The sequence below is a fragment of the Staurois parvus genome, unplaced genomic scaffold (genome assembly GCF_062004578.1).
Source record: "Staurois parvus isolate SC_StPar_1 unplaced genomic scaffold, SC_StPar_1.0 ptg000061l, whole genome shotgun sequence".
Lineage (NCBI taxonomy): Eukaryota > Metazoa > Chordata > Amphibia > Anura > Ranidae > Staurois > Staurois parvus.
The window spans coordinates 10,986,118-11,007,292 of NW_028317857.1; the positions used below are offsets into that span (position 1 = coordinate 10,986,118).

Sequence of the window (21,175 nt, forward strand, 5' to 3'; positions counted from 1 at the left end):
TCCTCAATTCCTACATGAAAGTTAATCAAGTTCAAGCATTTGCAATGCCCTTTAAGCAGACCTATATACTATGATGTTTACACTAGACTTTTCTGGTGTATTATCCTCTGTCTTGCACATGATAGCACTGCCCTTTAAGTCTTAGTATCTAATTTTAATTTCCGAACTTCAATTTTAATTAATGTGGAGAATTAGGATGCGCCATCATTTTTTACATTGACTACCTTCAGAAAAACTGCACAAATATATAATACAATAAATTGTACAATGACATTTCAGCCTATTGACCTTTTCTTTTTTTTTTCTTCTTTTTATTTTCCTAACACTCCCTATTGACAAAAACGGATTCAATTATAGTTATAAAATGAAATATACAAGTAGTAAGCCCTGGAGGGATAAATTGTCCTTGAGCTGCGCTAATTACTCTTGAGCTGAGTAGGAAGGGTTATTGATACAAATGGGAATTATTTTTACATTGATAAACACAGCAGGAGAATGCGATCACCCCTAGAAGAGCCATAAAGGTCAATTTATGAAGATGAGTTGTTTTTAATTGTGTTTGTTATTTTACCGCTTAATAATTTCCTCATCAAAATGGTCATTTAAAAAAAAAAGATTTTGCATATGAGTGAAATTGGTATTTTCCCCACGTAAGCTCTGTTTTCTACCAATCTGTATTTTATCCTTACCTTAGTTGTTTCCATTCTCATTCTCTTGAAGTATATTTAAAGCTCAAACCTTTTGCTTTATTTTTAGATAGAATAGGAAAAAATTGTAACTACTTTTGGTTTTTTATTGCTATGTGTCCCCCAGCTTGTATAAAAAAAACAGCTTAGGCTGTAATACTCACCTTTAGGCCTGGTTCAAACTAATGCAGTGAGGGAAACATTTCCTGCACCGCATTGCAATCGCACCTCATCCATGCAATCTGGTACAGGTGTAAATGTTAAATTAACATCACCCTGAAACAGATCGCAAAACGCACTGAGATTACCAGAATTCACATCGCATGGGATGCAAACGGGTTTATTTACCACAAGGCAAACAAGGAACTTGCCTAGGGTGGCATTTTTCAGGGGGGCAGCACCTCCCCCCAGAAGAAGGGATGAAAGAAAGGACATGCGCACTATGGGAACCAGGTGGGATCCGAGACAGGCTGTGGGCTGCTTGATGGTGTATGACTCTTATTCCCGGGGAATGTCTGGAGCTGTGAAGATGAGTGTCTCTCAATCGCCGGGGTGGGGTATTGGAAGGCCCTCCTGGGTTTGGGGCAGGGGTGTTGTTGGTCAATGTCAGGCTCTCCACGGGATGGGGAAGGGAGGGATGTGTTGGTCGGTGTCTGTAGGGGCAGATGAGTTTTGTGTTGCCTAGGGCAGCACAAAACCTAAATATACCACTGGATGCGAATCAGGTGCAGGAAAAAAAGGGTCCTGCTACCTGCACCTTTTTGGTGTGGATGCGATGCGATTTGAGCCATACAAAATGTATGGCTCAAATCGCACTGCACAGACATTGCATGTGATTTGCACAGGAATGCGGTGCGGTTCCTGTGTGAATCACATGTGATGTGCCGCTCCGCATTAGTGGGAACCAGGGCTTAATCCAAAGCAGTCCTCAGTAGAGATGTGCACAACAGAAAAATGTGTTTTGTTTCTTTTCGTATTCATTTGTTAAGTCAATTATTTTCATTATATTTGCTATGCTAGAATGATTCGTTTTTCAAATTTATTTTTGCTATGTTAGAATGATTCGTTTTTCAAATTTATTTTGTATATTCGGATTTATTTTTTATATTCATTGTGAATCAATTCCTATTTCTTTTAAGTTATTTCATAAAATTCGGATTCATTCGTTATGTCATTATGTTATATCTGCGACTTGCTTGCGGCTTTGATGCAACTTTGGCTTTGACCAATCATAACAATACAGAGTGAGACACTTATTACTGACTATACAAAACCATCTGAAGTCACAAACGAATTAAACAAGTTAATATAAATTTACATTTGTTGTTTTTGTATAATGAAATCTCTGTATAACGAAAATTTCATCCTAATTTCGATTCATAACAAAACTAATTGCACATGCCTAAAAAAAAAACTATAGAATATAAACATAAGCAATAATTTAGTTATCTAATGAAATTTCAATGTACTATTGAAGAAAGTAACACAAAATATTGTGAAATGCTTTATGTACTCATTTGTCAATACTGTATTATCAGATGTAATAGTTATAAAGTCAAGGCCTCATTCAGACAGGGCATACAAAAGTGTACACTCGTAGAGCGCCATGTTCATCCTGATGGGGATGCACAAGGTTTCCTGTGCTTGCCTGTGCAGCAAGTCCCATTGATGTCAATTGGGATGCAGTAGCTTCATGGACACAAACACTGCTCCTAATCTGACATCCGTGCAGGTTAGTAGATGCTGAATCTCAGAATAATGAAAATTGTGTCCAAATTTAGATTTGTAACAAATTGCACATGTCTACTCCACAGTACCTCTTCTGTGGCACAAGAAATCCTGGGGTTGGTTTGCTAAGGGGAATTTCCTCCAGATTTTAGTGAATGTGGTGAAATTTCACTTTTTTTGTGGCAGCGGCAGGGGGACAGAGAGTGCTAGTGCTAGTGGGGGGTGCCCAATTTTAGTGTCGGCAGTGGTAGTTGGGGAGGTGCTGGTGGCTTTAGTGTTGCTTAGGCCACTGAACCCAACCCTGTGTTAAGACCATGAAGGAGAAGCAGCACGTTGATAAGGTCATCCCTCTGCTCTCCCCTCCTGTTAGCATGTTCACAGATAACACTGTGCAAGACAATAGGACACTGATTGCCTTAGATTGCTGTCCATACCCTGCCCAGAATTACAGAAGGCTGATTTCAAGATAATAACTGTATGTAAAAATAAATGTAATGATTTTCTTAAGAATGCATAACTGAATTAAATGCTATTGCCTAATTTTATGTCTCAAAATCTGGACATAAGCTATTTCTTCATATATGTAATTTGTGCAATTCAGTAAAATGACCACCGACATGGCCTGCATGCATTATAGGTGCTATGATTGTATAAGACACTCCCCAGTAGTTAAGTTAAAAATAAGTATGATTTCTACATATTTATAGGCAAAATTCTAGAGCATTATGGCTGTAATTACTGCATCTTTACTCCGCTTAAACCAATTAACCCCCCCGAGCTACATCATTTCAGATCAGTTACTGAATAACAAAAATGAGCTTTGTAGTTAGTATATGCTAATATTCCATTATGTTTTATTCCATTAATACTATGTTTACATAGTATAAATCTATAAAAACATAGGATATGTTTTAATTTTATATATATACTGTATATTATCCTTAGGAATTGTGCATTCCTCACTCAGCAAGACTCAGAGGTGACCCCTGTGCTTGAACACTGCTGGGATTAAAATATATATATATTTTTTTTTTATATTACTAGTTTAAATGTTGATAACATATTCAACTTACTTAAACAGTTGTCCTCTATTGGACTTCCAAACTCCAGCTGTATAAACAGAATGAACACAGGCTGGACCCCAACTTTTAATGATAGGAATCCTAACTGGGAAATGGCTTTAAAGCCAAAGCCAGAAATATAAAATATGGCAGTTTACCAATCCTTAGATGTGATGGCTACATTAGTTTGCTTTTTTCCTTTTATGTTCACCTGGTGATCCTGCCAGTAATGCACTTCTTGTCTTAGGGTGTCTGCATTCAGGATGAAGCAGTAAAGCAGACACCTTTGGAGAGCTGCATTGTCAGTCTGGGGAGGGTAGCGTTAGACTAGCAGATTTAGATAAACTTGACAAGCTGAAGCTGAACTCCAGCTAACACTTTATAAACAATTAGCAGCAAACTGTTTTTTTTTCTTTTTGGGGTAAATATTTTACATAAATTAATAAAAATCTGATCATTGTAAGCATCCCTATCAGTGGTAAATGGTTTATCACAACCCTCTAACTGTTTCTGGATCACCAGATGAAAATAAAAGAAAAAAAGGCCAAAAAATATAGCCCCCACATCTAAGAATTGGCAACCTGAAAATTAATACATCTTTGTTTTTCTGGTGGAATACCACTTTAAGAATGCCATCCCATACACAACAATTAATGTATTATACCTGATTAGGTAAATAATGAGGAACTTCTATCCTTCAGTGTATTAATTATGTCTGTTAAGGTATTATATGCCCTTGTGTAAGCAGAGAAACCTGGAGAGTCAGGTTTTGGGCATCCTTAAAATTTGCTCCCCATCTACTCCCCTCACTTCCCAGATGTTCTTTTGGTGTTTTCTTTCATTTTTAAATAATTGGTAGATTTGTATTTCGTAATTTGCAGATATTCACATACAACGAATGTTTAAAGTATATGTAAAGCCAATATTTTTTTTTTTTAGATTTGCTGTAGATGTAGTAGTAAGATTTAAAACTTGTATAATGTCATTTTTTGCTGTCTAGTTCCAGCAGGGGAGATTTTTCTTCATTTCCAGACGCAACAGGAAACGAGCAGAAATCTCTCCAAAGTGATTGAAATTTCTAGTGGTCTTAGGAAGAGGAGTGCTAGTTGAAGAATTTTTTCTCATCTCTAACTTTAACAACAACTCAAGCTTTTTGGATTTTTCCTCACTATAGGCAATAAGATGAATAGATGGGTAAATCTCCCCAGTGGGAACACAGAGAATTATAGAAAAAAACTTGACAAAGAGTCTAACCCAACAGTGTTGAAATTACGTACTTGCTTCAGGGAATCTCTGGCATCACCAAAGGGGTGATAATATTCAGTGAATGTAATGCTACAAAAATCTGCCAGAAACTTAAAACATGCAATGGGAGATGTTTGGAGACTGCAGTAGGAGTTGTTGAATTATGGGGGCATGCTTCAAAAGACTGTCATAACCTGGAGACATGTTACATAAGACTACTAGAGATCACAGTTTTTACCTTCCCTTTAAGTTAATGCATTGACATTTGTTCTCCCTACGGCCCTCTTTAAAAACATTACATATGCCATATTTGATTTTTATCACAGCATGATCCATTCAAACAGGGAAAAAAATCAAAACATAAAAAGAGAAAAAAGATGGACAGTACAAAAAAAGTACAGGCGTGTGATAGAAATAAACCGAACCATTAACTTCAAAAGCCACTCGAAAGTGTATTTTTCCTCACTGGCTCAAGTAAGCACCAAAACAGACCACTGTCTGCAAGGGGCACAAAGTAAATGCCAAAGGGCATGCAGCCCCCTGGGCTGTTAGACATCAAGGATCTAACCTTCCATACATTATCCAAAACTTTAAAAAAATGTTGCCTTTACTTACACTTTAAAAAGTGATTCCATACGGAAAAATGTTTTGCATAAAACATTCATTCTTTAGAATTAAATGGAGCATTTAATGCACAATGTTTGGTTTCAGGGTAAGGTGTTAGGGAAGGACAGCAATGGAATGCAAACACTAGTTAGATATCAAAGATATTTCAAGATTTGTTTGGAAACAAAGACAAATAAAGTGTTACTAAACCCAAAACAGTAAAATCAGTCTGTATATGCAGTAAAGCATGCTTGTTATACTCACTGTGGAACTTAAGGGGTTAATCCTCTGAATGTGTAAAAAGGATGTTTGACCCTGTCTTCTCTGATCCTCCCCTTCTTCCACATTCCCCATTTCATCTCCTGATAGAACAGAGCCTCAGGACACTCTGTACATGCTCAGTTTGGGGGATACTGCTAGAGGAGTTTTTTCTTTTTCTTGAGAGAGTGCATGTGATCAGCACAGGGCCTATCAGCACTGTCCAGACAGAGGGTCAGGAGTTATGCAGCCTCATAGGACAGTGAGAAGAGAATGAAAACCCCTCCTAGAAGAATAACCAATGCTCAACTGGACACTAAAAGAAGTCACATATACCGCTGATGAGAAAATGTATTTAGCAATTTATATTTACTAAAATAATCACATTTCCATGTTCTGTGTACTGTGTGAGACTGGATATACTGAATGCAGGATCCTGGATTAAGTAACACTTTAAACACCATGAACCTCTGTTCATGTGCAGGGTACATGTGGAGGACATTCTGTGGGACCAAGTTGTGCCTCCCCTTGGAATTTTTATTTCCAACTTAGGTCCAGTTTTATCCTGCATCAGGCTGGTGGCTGAATATAATGATATATCTTCATAAATTACTCTGGACATGCTGCCAACACTTTTCTATTTTAAGGCAGTAGCAATTTTCAGTAAGTGATGTGAGTGCTGTAATTACTGGGCACGTCATCACCTCTGATTTCGCCCACGTTTTCATACTATATTAAGTTATTTACACCAATTCCAGTCTTTTCTGTGCTGGTAATATTTTACTGTGATCCTCCATCGCAGTGGATTAAAGAGCAACTCAAGGTAAAAATGAGAGGCCTATTTCCAAGCAAACAATTAATGCTTGTTTGTAACATACAGTACATTCTCCATAGAGTTCCACTTCAGTATAGGAGGTTTACCAGGGAGGGCATGGGTCACTTTAGTAAAGGTACCCTAGACATAGAGACAGGGCTGTATTTACCACAAGGCAAACAAGGCATTTGCCTAGGGCGGCATATTTCAGGGGGGCAGCACCCCCCCCATGAAAAAGGGACATATGCAGCATGGGGACCAGGTGGGACCCAAAAGAAGCTGTGGGCTGCTTGATGGTGTATGCAGAGCCTGACTATCGTTCCCGGGGATGTCCGGAGCTGTGAAGGTGAGTGTTTTTCTCTCTGTTGCTGTAAAGGTGAGTGTTGTTGGTCACTGTCAGGCTCTCTCTGGTGGGGGGGCGGGGATGGGGTCTGGTGTTGGTCGGTGTCAGGCTCTCTCCAGGGGGGTAGGGGGTCTGCTGTTGGTCGGTGTCAGGCTCTCTCCTCCGGGGGGGCATCTGATTTTTGTGTTGCCTAGGGCAGCAAAAAACCTAAATACACCATTGCATAGAGATGACAGTCTCTGACACCCTTTGCTACAGGGGAAAATCGCAACTGGAGATCTGAAAAAACCCCACCTGATTTCCATTTCACCCTTTCCCCTCTGTATAGGCTGAACATAAACATACCCGAAGATGAACCTTTGTACTTAGACACTTGCCAGCAGACAAAGAACTAACAAGTGTTTCTCAACCTTTTTTCAGTCAAGGCACCCTTTAAAATCCTGCACAATCTTGAGGCACCCATTACAAAATGGAATCAACTAAATTAATAGTTATAGAGAACTCAGCAACATCTGCACATGTAGGACACCCAATGTTAGAGGTGATTTATTCTTCCAAAGCAAATACACCTTTGCACACTAGTATTCCATTGTTTTTCTTCTCCCTCAGTTTCTTTCTCTCACTCAGCTAATGTGACCCCAATGCTTACAGAGAGGGACAGAGAAGGGGAAAGCGAGGATGCTGTGCAGGTGCCCGATGTCCTTCTTATCAACTGATGACATCATTGGTTGTTATGTCGCCATCGGAAAGAAAGAAAGTTGTAATGGTGCACAATAAAAACCTGTGGTTTTGTGCAACTAAAAGGTAGGCTTGATCCACCTGCTGGCTTGTACACTTTTTTTGTGGACAATTTTTAGGCATTTTATCAAGGCACCCCTGAAGAAACCTGAAGGCACTCCAGGGTGCCTGGGCACCCCGGTTGAAAAAGGCTGAAATAACCTACCCATAAATTATAAACTACCTACATTTCAACCCATCCTCTCAGAACACATTAAATATTACATTGTTTCAAATGCACAGAGGAGAAACTCCTTAAAGCGGAGTTCCACCCACCCTGTCAAAAAAAAACTGTAGCTGCTGTCTTTTAGAAAACAGCCACTTACCTGTCCCTTGGTCCCACAGTGAGTCCCCTGCAGCCCGTTTTACCAGCTGTCCTGTGTTCCTGGTGCCGGCATCTTCACTGTGGGCACCCGGCTGTGACAGCTTGCGGCATCACAGCCAGTTACCCATTGCGCATGCGCGAGTAGCGCTGTGCTTCATGAATGGTCCTGTAGTCTTCTAGGACCTGTCACGTGTCCCAAAAGAGGGGGGACACCCCCTTACCCCCCAAAGGTACCAATCCTTAGTGGGGAGTGGGGGAGCAGTCCTTAAAGCCGAACTTCCCCTTTTGGGTGGAGATCCACTTTAAATCACTTTTAGTCAGTTCCCCTGTCTTTGCTGTAGGAAACAATGCACTCTCACCTATGGTCCTGACACTCATTACAGCTGAGGAAGCTCCTTAGATAGAAAGTGAAATGTCTTCAACATTACAGAACAGGTCCAGTTGAATGTAATTAACAACTCCTAGCTTTCATGTGGGTGGTGTTCTTCTTTAATACAACATAGTAACATAATAGTCTCAAAAATCTGATTGCTAACTAAAATAATTTGTTTAAAAAGGAAACTTTTGGTGCAACGATAAATATGTTTTGTTTTCTTTTCTGTTTTCTTGTATTTTGTTCCAGAGTGAGATTTCATATCTGTGGGGAATTTTCATCATTTTATTCAGTGAGAATTCAGCATGACAGGGTCTACAGGGAGAAGATGTTGCCTAATCTGTTATATTGTGTTTATCTCTCGTGCGTGCAGAGTGTTTGCTAATTCAGTTCACATTTACTTCCTCTATTCCTGATTGATTTCTCTGCATCTGTATTTAATCTGTATCCTGTGGCTATACATCCTCCCTGTATCTGAGAGCAGAGCACTGATTGTGTGGGCCGTCACAGTGCAAAATTCAGTCCAGTAAACATTTCTAAGCCCAGCTGCGGGTATCAACTGAAAGACAATACTGGTTTTGTTTTCTCCATGACTGATATATTTTTTTCTCTTTCTGGGCCATTTGCTGCAAATTGGTGATGCATGGGTGGCAGGCATTGCCCATTCTGCTTTATGGTTGCCTAGTGGTTTTGGAAATGCTAACAATACATCTGCTTTGCTAAACTACATAGATTATGTGCATAGCCAATATTAGACTAGATTACTAACAGTAGAGCAGCCAGTTACGTATATGATTTCAAAACCAAACTCCCATGATAAGTAAAGTTAGTCTAAAGACAAAACTTTATTTTATTTTAGATGTGGAAGTGCGGAATGGTTAAAACCCCTGCCAGGTTTTTGGTAATTTTTTGCCACATCATATTTAGAAATATCCCTTCACTTTTCCTGTAGATACAACAGAAAGTGAAAAGAAACTTCTCTAAAGTGTGGTAAATCTACTTTTAGAGAGTTGTTACCAGAGCAAGTGTCCATTGTTGGAAGATTTCTCCATTTTCATAATAAGTCAACATTTTCACTTTTTTTTCTTCACTTTCAGTCCTAATAACACTGGTCACTAGGACAGATAGAGATAGTAAATCTCCCTAGTGGGGACATAGAAAGCATTAAGTCTGGTTGAAGTTCTAACTCTTCCTCGCTCTATGAAAAATACAAAGAAAAAATGAAAATTCACAACAAGTATTTAAATAAATATGTTTTGCTTTTATGCAATGCAATCTATTCTCTGCATAAAAGGGGTGTTTGCCCATATACAGTGTTTGCTTTTGAACCTGTAGATTTTAGACTAGTCATTGAGGAGATACATAGAAGAGAGTTGATTCATCCAGCAAACTGCTCATACCCTGGTAACCTGATCCACAGTGCAGTACCTTTGCCGGTACAAAAGCATATGTGACATGCCACATCAATCTAGTTATCACCATGGCCTACACATAAAGGTTTGCTTAGTCTGTATATGACGAAGGGTGCAGGTTTCTTCTGATTCCTAGACAGCAGTCATTGACCACCAATTTGTAGGTCAACATATGGAGCAGTTCTTCTAGAATGAGGTGAAGGGTGTTCTGGTGGGAGCAAAATATAGCAAACATTTAGATACTATTCTTTGTGGTTTTTAATAATTTAATTATGAATGCAACCAAATTACCTTTTATCTCTCCAATTTGCAAACAAATTGACAGCTGAAACGTGATTGGTTTTTGAAAAGTGATTAGTAGTTTTTGCCAAATGTGCTCCAAAACCCCAAGCCTTACTTCAGTGTGGCCCAAAATCTTTGTGGTTAAGTTGCTTGTTTCTTTTCATTATAAAGAATGAATCAAAATGAGCAAGCTTTCAAAAATGACTTTAGTCACAATTCATGCAAACCAAAATATTTCAAGAATCATAATTAAAATGTGCAGGTTCATGTCCCATTAACAAGCATCTTGATATGACTAGTAGACCCTCGAAAAGTTTGAAACAATTATATTTCCTCAGGGAGGGGGAAGTTTTCTGTTTCTGTCTAAGCTGCTTCACAGAAATCCAAATTATGGTGTGATCATGTTCAAAATGCATTTATTTAATATTAAATATTTAGTCTGTTATTATCTTTCAAGAGACTGTCACTTTGCCCTTTTAGGACACAGTGACTAGTTCTCTTGAAAGAGCAACCTCACCCACAAATACCCACCTTCTTCATGCTCTCCCACTCAGTTCATCCATCAAAGCCAGCAGTCTAAACCCTGTGTAAGCTGTGTCAAATGACTTGAATGAGTAAAGTGACAGATTTTTTTTTTAAGGTGCCTGTTGTCTGTCCCATTACATTATATGGCAAAATGTTTCTGGACACCTGACCATCACACCTAAATAATATTGTTGGGTATGCAAGTCCAAAACCAAGGGGCAATATTATGTAGCTTCCCCCCTTTCACTTACATCTATAACAGTCCAGCTCTTCTGGGAAGGCTTTCCACAAGATATTGGATTGTGTCTTTTGGATATTGTAATCATTCAGCCAAAAGAGCATTCAAGTCAGGTACTGGTATTGGATGAAAAGACCTGGCTTGCAATCTATGATTCATCCCAAAGGTGTTTAGTAGGGTTGAGGTCAGGTCTCTGTGTGCAGGCCACTTGACTGCCTCCATACCACTTCTCAAACCATGTTAGTATGAACCTGACTTTGTACACAGGAACATAGTTATGTTGGAACAGAAAATCATCTTCTTTAAACTGTTATCAGAAGGTTGGAAGCACACAAATGTCATAGTATGCTGTAGCTTTAACAGTACTCTTCAGTGGAAGCACCTGAACTTGTTAATTTGGAATGGTGTCCATGTATTTAGTCATACAGTATATTAGCCAAAGAACATTAGACCAATTTTGGCAATAATTGTGTTTGAGAAGTGCAGAATGTTCTGAATAATAGAACCTTATGAAGAGGGAAATTTGGAGGCGTAAAGCACAACTAAAGGCTCCCAAATCCAGTTACTATGTGATGTACAAACCTCATAAAGTAAACACAAATCTAAAAGGTTAAGTTCATGTTTTCATGAAAAATGAATAAACTTGGTCACATGGCTATGCTAACTAAGGAGCACCTGCCATTGCGAGCATTATAATGAATACTTACTCTAGGGCTGTATATTGCAATGGTGTACGGACCGCTACACCACTTTAATACAGACAGACACAGCCAGAGTTGCTATGTAATCATAAAGGAGATTTCTCATTTATAGCAGCAAGAAATGTCCAAAAGAGCCTACTTTTCTCAGTACAAGCCTAAAGCAAGGATGTGTGTGGCACAGGGGCGGACTGACCATTTGGAAACTCGGGCACTGACCGAGGGCCCGGGGTCAGTAGGGGGCCCCATGAGATGCCCCTGGTACCTTTTTCATAGGCTTTTTTGAGTTTGGGCAAGGACACAGGGGCCCCATGATCCCTTATTGCCCGGGGGCCCCATGAGTTGTGAGTCCGCCCCTGGTGTGGCACCACTGTTGGGTAGTTAGAAGCCTAACTGCAAATAAAGCCACTTGAAGTTCATTAGTCATTCCAAAGAAAGGAGAAACTGGACAACATAGTTCTCATGTGCTCATGACCAAAGCTGCCAAAGGCTGGACTGTCCAAGTGGCAGTTTGAGTTGGATTAGGGGGCTTGATTTTTTTTCATTTATATTCTGTTTTAGTCTTATATCTAGTTCATTTCAACACCAAATTGAAATATTTTTATATTCAATATTTACCTAAGATGTTTTTGCATTTATTTTTCCTATGTCCTTAACAAAGGCAAATCTCCTTTTCATCCTGTGTAAAAAACATAAATATATTATTAGCTTGGTGTCCTTTTTATCATCTCTAGTCTTGTCCACATTATTTGATTTGATAATGGAGAGCAGTGCCACTTGATTTTGCCACTAACATGGCCGTTAAATAAAGAAAGCTGCTATCATAACAAGCTTAATAACATGTCACTTGCTGTGCTTTCCTTATAATTAGCAAGCTCCAGAGATGAGATTAAAATCTGCATAAACTCTTCATTGCAGTCATCTGCATTGCACTGTTTAGAAATTGCTGCGCTCTCTCTCCCTATGGCCATTATTTACCAGTATTACCCCTTCACTGTGCCTGTGCTGTGTTAATTAAACCTTACTGCTAATTGGGAGTGCATGTAGTATGTGTTTAGCAAAATGTAATATACAAAAAAAAATTCTAAGCATGATTTGATATACACACAAGTGAATAAAGAGCAAAAAACTGAAGCTTGCCACATATTTTACAACCTGGTCTGCTTTCAATTCACCAACACCTATGCATTGCGAGGATCTAATTGTAAAAAAACAACTGGATTATTATTTAGGAAAGGCCCCTACACTGCATACTTTTTGATAACTCTAAAGTGGGACAGATATCTCACACTTTCATTGTATAAACTCATGGTACAAACCGCTGTGCAGTGTGATGGCCTACTTCATTGGGTGTAAACTGAATGGATTGTCTATGTAAGTCTTTATTGTGCAATGTATTGTATAGAAATTGGACAGTCAGATTGCAACATGTGTGGCCAGCATAAGGGTGGTTAGTATGTATGGCAAACCAGGTCATTTGTTAGTGATTTAGCAGCCCGTCCAAGATCTCATTATTTAGTTTATGATAGTAGAAGCAGTTATATATAGGATGTCTTTTTTTAATGTAATACCCAGCCTGTGATTGCACCACAGCTGTTTTCAATTGTTTGCACTCCATACACAGGCAGATTATCACATTACAAGAATATCATATTGTGATAACCAGCCCTTATGAATAATGGGCTATACGGTGGCTATACTGTGCCCAGTAATATCAAGCAATGCAATGGATCAGTGTGTTGTAATGGGCACTAAATATCAAAAGAGCTACTTGATGCATGTAAAGGTTCCCAACATGTTAAATCATTTTTGTGCAACTGATCAGTTTTTCTTATTCCAGAGGAGAACATAGAATGACATTTTATGGATCAATTTGTGAGCTATAGCAGCAAGGATATTGCTGAAAGTCTAAAAGATTGAGGATACAGAACCTAGCACAACAGTTTGTCAGTTCCTGTGACATGGCTGATTGATGCATTGCCAAATTTTAGGATTAATATTTTGATAAATACTACACTATATACCTCCATGTTGGCTCTGCTATTGGCGAGCATTTGTTCCATACAGTCTTACTGATCATTTGGATGCTCATTTGTATATAACTATATTCCCTTCGCACACATTCCTGGAAGTATGGCTCATCAATAGGATGCTGTAGTGACTACCAGCTGGGACTGGAAACATCATAAGCAAACGTACATATTCGCCAGCACACCATGGATCTCCAGTATGGTCCAAAACAGTCTTTTTTTCCAAAAAGATCACATAAAAAAAGAAAGTGCAGGACCCCTTCATCAGGCATGATGACATCACATGCCTGATGAAGGGGTCGTGCGCGGATCTGAAATGTTGCACTTTCTTTTGTGATGTGATCATTTTGGAATAAAAACCTTTTTTGGACCATTTTGGAGATCCGTGGTGTGCTGGCGAATATGTACGTTTGTTTGGATGCTCATATGTGACATCAGTTCTGGCCGGGGCTGCACCAAGATGCTTTCTCCTTAAGAGTGTTTGCTGTGGAGATCTGGCAACTGATATTGTGCCTGTTTACTCTTCATATTATGTTCAGCCATTTGGTCTGGTGAGTGCATTGGACTGGTGGTGGTGCAACACGTGGAGATTTATATTTAGTTTTAATTAGGTTCACTTTATTCACTCTTTTATACAGCTTACTACACTATATATGATATTTTACTTTTTGAGGAGCATTTGTCCTCCTGCTTCTAGTCTCGCCATCTACTTACCACTTGCGTTGAGAGATTAATCTGGTGGTTGTCATCTCCAAAGAGCCATTCCTTTTAAGGAGTTGTTCTAAAGATTTCCAACTATTGGGAAGGATGTGGTTGAGAATAATTTGCTGCCTATAGTTTGTGTAGCAACTCTCTCTGGTGAATGCATTTGAGTGAGATGGGACTCCCTGAGGACTTTTTGGTGGAGTACTTGATTAAGATTGATATTTCACTGAAGAGTGTTTATCACTAGATTAACTGATATTACCAGAGTCTCTTTACTGGATGGACTCTTTGTATATGTATGCTTATGTTATGACACTTGTTTATATATTTTAAGTGCTGCACTTTTCTCACATTCAAATTTTAGTATTGCTGCTCAGACTCTCATACCTAACTTCTAATTTACCTCCTATCTGACACAAGAAACTGATGATTACATTGGGAAACTCTCTCTGAATGACAGTTCTTTTTGAGGTGATTTACCCCTATTGAACCAAAAAAAATTTCAGTCCCATAAAAGAGGTAATTGTAGGCCAGAGTTCCACTGCACAGAGGCCAATGCCATGAAACGCAAGAGAAAAGATCATAGTAAGTACCTGTGCATTGAACTCGGCAGCACTGAGCAAATGTCTTATGGTTCTTTGGTATAATGACACATGCATGGCCACCTGAAGGTGCCAGCGCACATTTCAATCCAATGGCTTGATATGCTGATCTGATCATTTTTGAAAAAAGATTGATTCATATGGGTACAAAATAAAAAACATTGTCATAGCATATATACTAAACATTTTTAATGGTCATTTAAACATTTGCCGTGTGTTGCATCGTCTATAGTTAGGGCAGGCCATTCAAAATAAATGGACTGAAAATGCATCCTAATGACTTGTTTTTTTCTACAACAATGCACTGCAACACACTAGCATTGGGGTGCACTGCAATGCAGGCTCAAAACAAATAGCACCACAAGGCAACAATGTATGCTACTTGCATTGTAATGTGAGAAGGAATATTTTATCTAATCATTTTTAAATAGTTCAATGCAAAGAGAGGTTCTGGTTACATTCAGACATATTCACTAATCAGAAATGATTTGTCTTCCAACTGCACCCTGCTAGAAGCTGATTTCTAATTGGCTACAGTTGGCCCTTAAACACTGTTGCTTTTAATAATAAAACAAATAAAATATCTAACTACACTTTAGTTTAAAATTATTTATGGTTCATAGATCCTAACAGGCTCAGTAAGCTGTTTCCATACCTTGAAGCCAGGATAATGTAACAATGTATCAGCAAGACGTACTTTGTGTACTCAAAATCTGTCTAGATCCAGATCCTCAGTTACCTATATGAGCCAAAATATTAGAAAACATCGATCTTCCAACTATATTAAAGTAATCCAACACACCATTTTAGCTGTTTACTGTGATACTTGAAGGGAGATCTCTCAATGAGTTCTAGCTGATGGTGAAATGGCCCATTGTGATGTTGCCATACAATCCACATGTTTGCAACAGCAGCAATATGTTGTTTTCAGCTGTTGCTTACAAAAGGCCATTGGAAGTGGTGACCCTTCCTTGTTTGTACATATCACATGCTTTCCAGTCAATAAGACATGTCTTATTTTATATGATGAATACGGAGTTATTTTCATTATCTAGAATCAGCAGTTAAATGAGTAGAAAATGATGACTGGTAACAGCTAGACTTGAAAAAAAAAAAACCTCCCCACAATAAAATATGAACATTTCACAGAACATACTGCGTTATAAACTGGCGTCTTTATGATAAATTTATGTTGACATGTTGTGAAGCTCAGTCATCCCACATGCTGCTAAAAAGATACTACTACTCAATAAAACGCCCACAAAATGTCTATTATTTTCCAATAGCTTTAGAATCATGTGTCTACAAGCTTTAATCAGCAGGAGGAACTGTCAATATTTCACTGGTTTGAAATATTAACAGAAATATGTTGCTATGGAACAAACAAGCATCATACATAAAATGCATTCCATGGAATATTTTTGAATTCAAGTCTTGACTGCATACTTTTGTAAGTGTCTGCATCACTCGTGAATCAATATACATTTTCTATGATGTTTAACTACCATCTGTTTTTTTAGATGGTTGCGACATGTCAGATACTAAAGCAAGCTAAAGATATCAGTGAGAACCTGTAGTCAGAAGTATACATTTTAGTTCCATTTTAATAAGATTTAAAAGATGCTCTTACTGACCTCTGTAGTTGCAGGCATTGAAGAGCAAATAATCCACAACTTTCACAGCAGAAGCACTAAAATGTTGAAGCTAGGTCTGCCAGGTAAAAAGAGTAAAAGCTTTAAAACAAACCCTCAGTGACTTCTTCTAAATAGTAAAGCTGGCCATGTTAACAATGGGTGGCCCTTCTGCCTCAGCAATCCTCAATTACTCATTCAACATTTGTCAATGGAACCGGGCCTAAAATTGTTATTCAAATAGTGCCTGCAGTTGTCAGAATACAATAGCCCAGCAAGGGGGATTTTTGTGTGGATGGTAGAATTTGTTAGATTTCTTAGGTTTAGCCCACAGGCTGCCTGAAACACCCAACTTGAACATTTTAATGCTTCTGCTCTGAAATATGGGAATTATTTTTTCTTCGTTGCCTGCAACTACAGAGGTCAGTAAAAGCTTCTTTTAAATCCTATTAAAATGGAACTACACTCTTTGAATCACAATTAACTATTTTTAATCCTTATGCTACTGGCCTTAGTAAATAGGTATATTATATTTATGTGTTTTAACCCTTTTTTAACATTTTTTTAATTGCTTCCCATTTCTGACCCAGTCCAAAATGATGTCATACATCTCATGAGTCTTCATGGGCATTGTTTTTCTTTCATGTGAAGGAGGGGAAGAAAGGCTTTCTCAGCTAAGCACACTCTCTTGTGTTTATGCCTGAGCTAAGGGCAAATGGATTCCAGGAAGTAAATGCTACAATAATCATCCGTCCATACTCAAGATGGACACAGCTGGACATGCTAGGTTAGATATGCCAGGCATGTTTTTCAAAGTGATTTCTCCACAAAATGAAGCATGAAGAAGCTTTGAAAATCAAAAATTAATTAAATTGTACTTTTGCTTAGATACCATTCTGCTTTAACTGATTGTTAGGAATGTGGAAATTCGTGAACACTTATAGACTGGCCACAGATTATCTCTAAGATTTTTTTAATGCTAGGTTTGTGGGTCCGCATGCAGGCGCACACAAAGCGGTGCAGCACAAAGAATGCGCATTGATGCTATTAAATCTTAATGGCACCCCCATGCATTGAAAAATGCACACACAGAAATCGCATGGTGTAAAAGCACCAGGCAATTTCCATGCAGCCGCTTGTTAAAAAAAGGTGCAGGGACCTCTTCCCTGCATAAAACACAGACACTGCAGCCCAGTCAAATGAATGAGCTGCTGTGCCCATGCACTCATGGCATGCACAGCCGTATATATGTGAACCAGGCCTTAATCCATCTTCTCAGGTACTTTTTATGACCAATAAAAAAATAACTTGAAAAGAACATTTTCTGACTGAAGCTGCAAAATTTTTTCAAAGGGAATCTATCATTCTTTTTCATTTTAAAAAGATTTTGCTGATTATTGTGGGCGTTTTCTAAACATAAAGTCCACAAATTTGCTCAGTTTAAGACTATATCAGTCTACTGAAAATCAAGACAAGCCTGCATGTGCAAAGTAGGGAGGGGTACTGTGATTCTCCTCTGATTCATTCAGTTGTTTCTGTAATCTTTGTTCCAGCTACTGAGGTCTGTTCACACCTAACACACCTATTTACAGGAAAGCATTAAAGAAAAGGCGAAATTAACATAGAGCTGCATATTTTGGCTGCAGATTCTACATAGTTGTAAGCAGCATTTCATATTCACCTGAATAAAAATATGTATTTATTTATTTTTTATTTCTGAATCTAAGTAGTAAAGAAAATATATGCAACATACTATACATTTTTTAAAAAGACATTTTAACACTGCAGATGCATTACGCTTGGTTTTTATGCACATTCTTCTACTAATATAAATGAAGTGCTTCATTATACTTCATCCTTGTCTAAGTTACACACCTCTGTGAGCATGAAATGTCACCTAGATCAGTCCCCATCCTGCGAAGCCCTGATCCTTTTTTTTGTCAAGGTCTAACAGGAGCAGGGGAGTAAGTTTCATTGAGACAGACCTTGTGGAGAATTATTTGAACTGGTGTCCTTACCAACAGAAGGAGATAATACCATTTTATACTTGTGCTCCATTGTGATGAATATTGGAGTTCATTCCATTAGAATATAATACAAGCGATTATCACTTGAAGCATCTGCATTTTATGCCATTCCCGAGTCTCACCTGAATGCTGACAGAAGAAAAATACAGCCTTGTGGCCCTGGGATTTATCTGGGAAAATATTTTCATCTTAAAAATGTCAGTGGAAAAGTAGATTAATTTTGCAGAACACCAGTAAAGCTTTGATAAATCCTCTGCAAGATGTCTTCTGCATAAATTAGACTGGGTCATAGAAGATGTACTGACAAATGTGATGCTCACTAAGTGGAAATACAAGTTCCCTATACGTTCGTCACTTAGCTGGCAGCAGGACTGCATAAATAGTTTAATATGTGTTTTCAAGGAATTATAACAATTATACAAATATTTATTATATAAATATTTTTTTAATGTACATTGGTCCAGCTTGGCTACATCTAATTCTATGCATCTCACATCCAGAGTGCCGCTGGGGTGCTGCTCGAGTGACTTGGGTGGTTTGCTTACTTGGCACCTCTGCCATTCAGAGTAAACAACCCATTATAGTGCATAGCAGACCGTCAGCTCACAATTCCCAGTGTAGATGTATGGTAACAGCAGCCAGTCCCTAAGGCAGGGAGAAAGATCGTATGTCATAGGTCATAAGATCCTGCAACTTCCTTCAAAGATCCAGGCAGAACAAAGTTAGCATAAAAACAGAAGAGCATGAGCGCAAGATCCTCATTAAAAAAAAGTGTGGTATTTATTCCACAAATTAAAATAGCACACTTACATTCAAGATGCTATAGATCAGCATAAATGGACAGTAGAGAACTAAGGCACATCGCATCCGAGGACTGTGTAAGGCGGTGGTAGATAATCCCGAGACCGGCTCAAGGGGGACCCACTCTGAATAAGTCAGCTAATGCTCGTGCACATGTACCAGCACACAGATGAACTCAGGCTAATATCCAGCATGAACTGACACAGAGGCACATCAGTCCATGCGCATAGGTGCCAAGCTGCTTATTTAAAGAAAACCCTGGTGTGTGCTAATCGCTGGATGCTCTCCGGCTGCCTCATGACCTGTGTTCCTGCTTATGCTGACTGATCTCCAGTTGCTGGCCCTGCTAGTTCCTGACCTTGCTCTGTGGATTTTGGATACTGACCTTGGTTTGCCTCTGATTACTCTCTGCCTGCTTCCCTGGTACTTACCTCAGCCTGCTACCGGCCTTTGCTTCAGCCTTACCGTGTATGACCCTGGCTCATCCTGATGACATCTCTGTCTATTGGCAGTCACCTGCTACCAAGCAATCAGCACTCGTGCTTCTTTGAGCCTGCTACCTATGTCACCACCTTCAGGGGTGCTTGGACTAGAGCCTCTCGTTAGCTCGGCCTCCAACCAAGGTACATGACAGTGGCATCTGTAGCCACCATTTTTTCTCATGGCCACACTCTACATCAGTCAAGGGGGCAGTAACATATTTTGAGAGTGTTCCCTCAAGGGTCAAACCCTTGAAAAGCGTTACCACCCTTTTGTCAGACATAGAGTGGGGCCACAAGGAATAAGGTGGAGGCAGACACTGCTGTTGGTGTTGACCTAGCCAAGTAGAGTGGGTCCCCCTTGAGCTGGCTTCAGGATTATCTACTGCCACCTCACACAGCCCTTGGCTGTGATGTCCCTAGTCCTCTACTGACCATCTATGCTGGTATATAGGATCTATAATGTAAATGTGCTATTTTAATTTATAGATCCCACGCTCCTGTTTTCTTTTTTCTGCCTTTCAGAGTAAGTCTTGTATTTTTTTCAATGAATACAAGTTGTTCCCTGATTGGACGAGGCAGAGATCTTGATGTCATCAAGTTCATAGCTCCAGTTTAATATACTGTTATAGCTGTAGTGCACTGGCTCACTCCACTGCCTTCTGTCAGTAATCTGAAGATCTGGGAACCCTTTTTATTTTTTTTTTATTAACGTCCTGTAGACTATTTGCTTATTGTCATATAAAAAGCCTTGTGTATGTCAGTGCTAAGTGGTTTCTCATAGCCACCAGTCAGGTTGAAACCTGCTATCTGAACCTGACTGATAAATCCCAAGGCTGATAACATTACACAACGCAAATTACAGGAAGCAAATCTTCCCACCGTACATGTGAGAAGTTCTAAAATATGACTACAGAGGATTAAACAGACCTCACATTTAAAACTAAATCTTCTAATAAAAATATCTTTGCAGTGGGGTCCCCCCTTACTGAAAGGGTTAAGTATTTGTTACTTCTAGGGGTACCGGAAGAGGCATTATTACTTACCGTACTCCCCGTTCCAGTCAGCTTTACAGTTGTCCTGTCCTCCCTGGCACTTCAGACTGCGAGAGGTTCCTTTGGTGCTACTTCATACAATGCAGGGCTATTAAACCTCAATTGTACGCAGAGGAGGCAGGTGTGTGACCATGACTGAGAGTGCCTTAGAGAAATGGCAATGCAGGACTAGCTGCATAGATGGAGGAAGCCTGCTGAATCCAGGAATAAAAAAAAGTATCACTCTTTATTCCTGTACCCCCTAGACTTTTTAAGCATTTCACGTTTGTGGTGAGTTTTTTCCAGCATGGAGTTTAGTTTTAAGTAAATCCTATGTACATTCTGTCATTAGCACAGTTTCAGTGTTTGCTGGATAACAGTTTACATATTGGTTCCACCTGTTGATTGGCATTGCTCTTTTATTCTTGCTACACATCACCTGTTTCCACTTCATTATTATATCCCTTTATAATTACTTAAAAACATAGCATATAT

General features: G+C 39.0%; 1 protein-coding gene across 1 annotated transcript in view; it reads left to right on the top strand.

Annotated features, from left to right (window-relative positions):
- Nucleotides 1-21,175, top strand: part of ADARB2 (adenosine deaminase RNA specific B2 (inactive)) — a 748,635-nt gene that overhangs the window by 693,038 nt on the left and 34,422 nt on the right. The gene's annotated exons all lie outside the window — the stretch shown is intronic.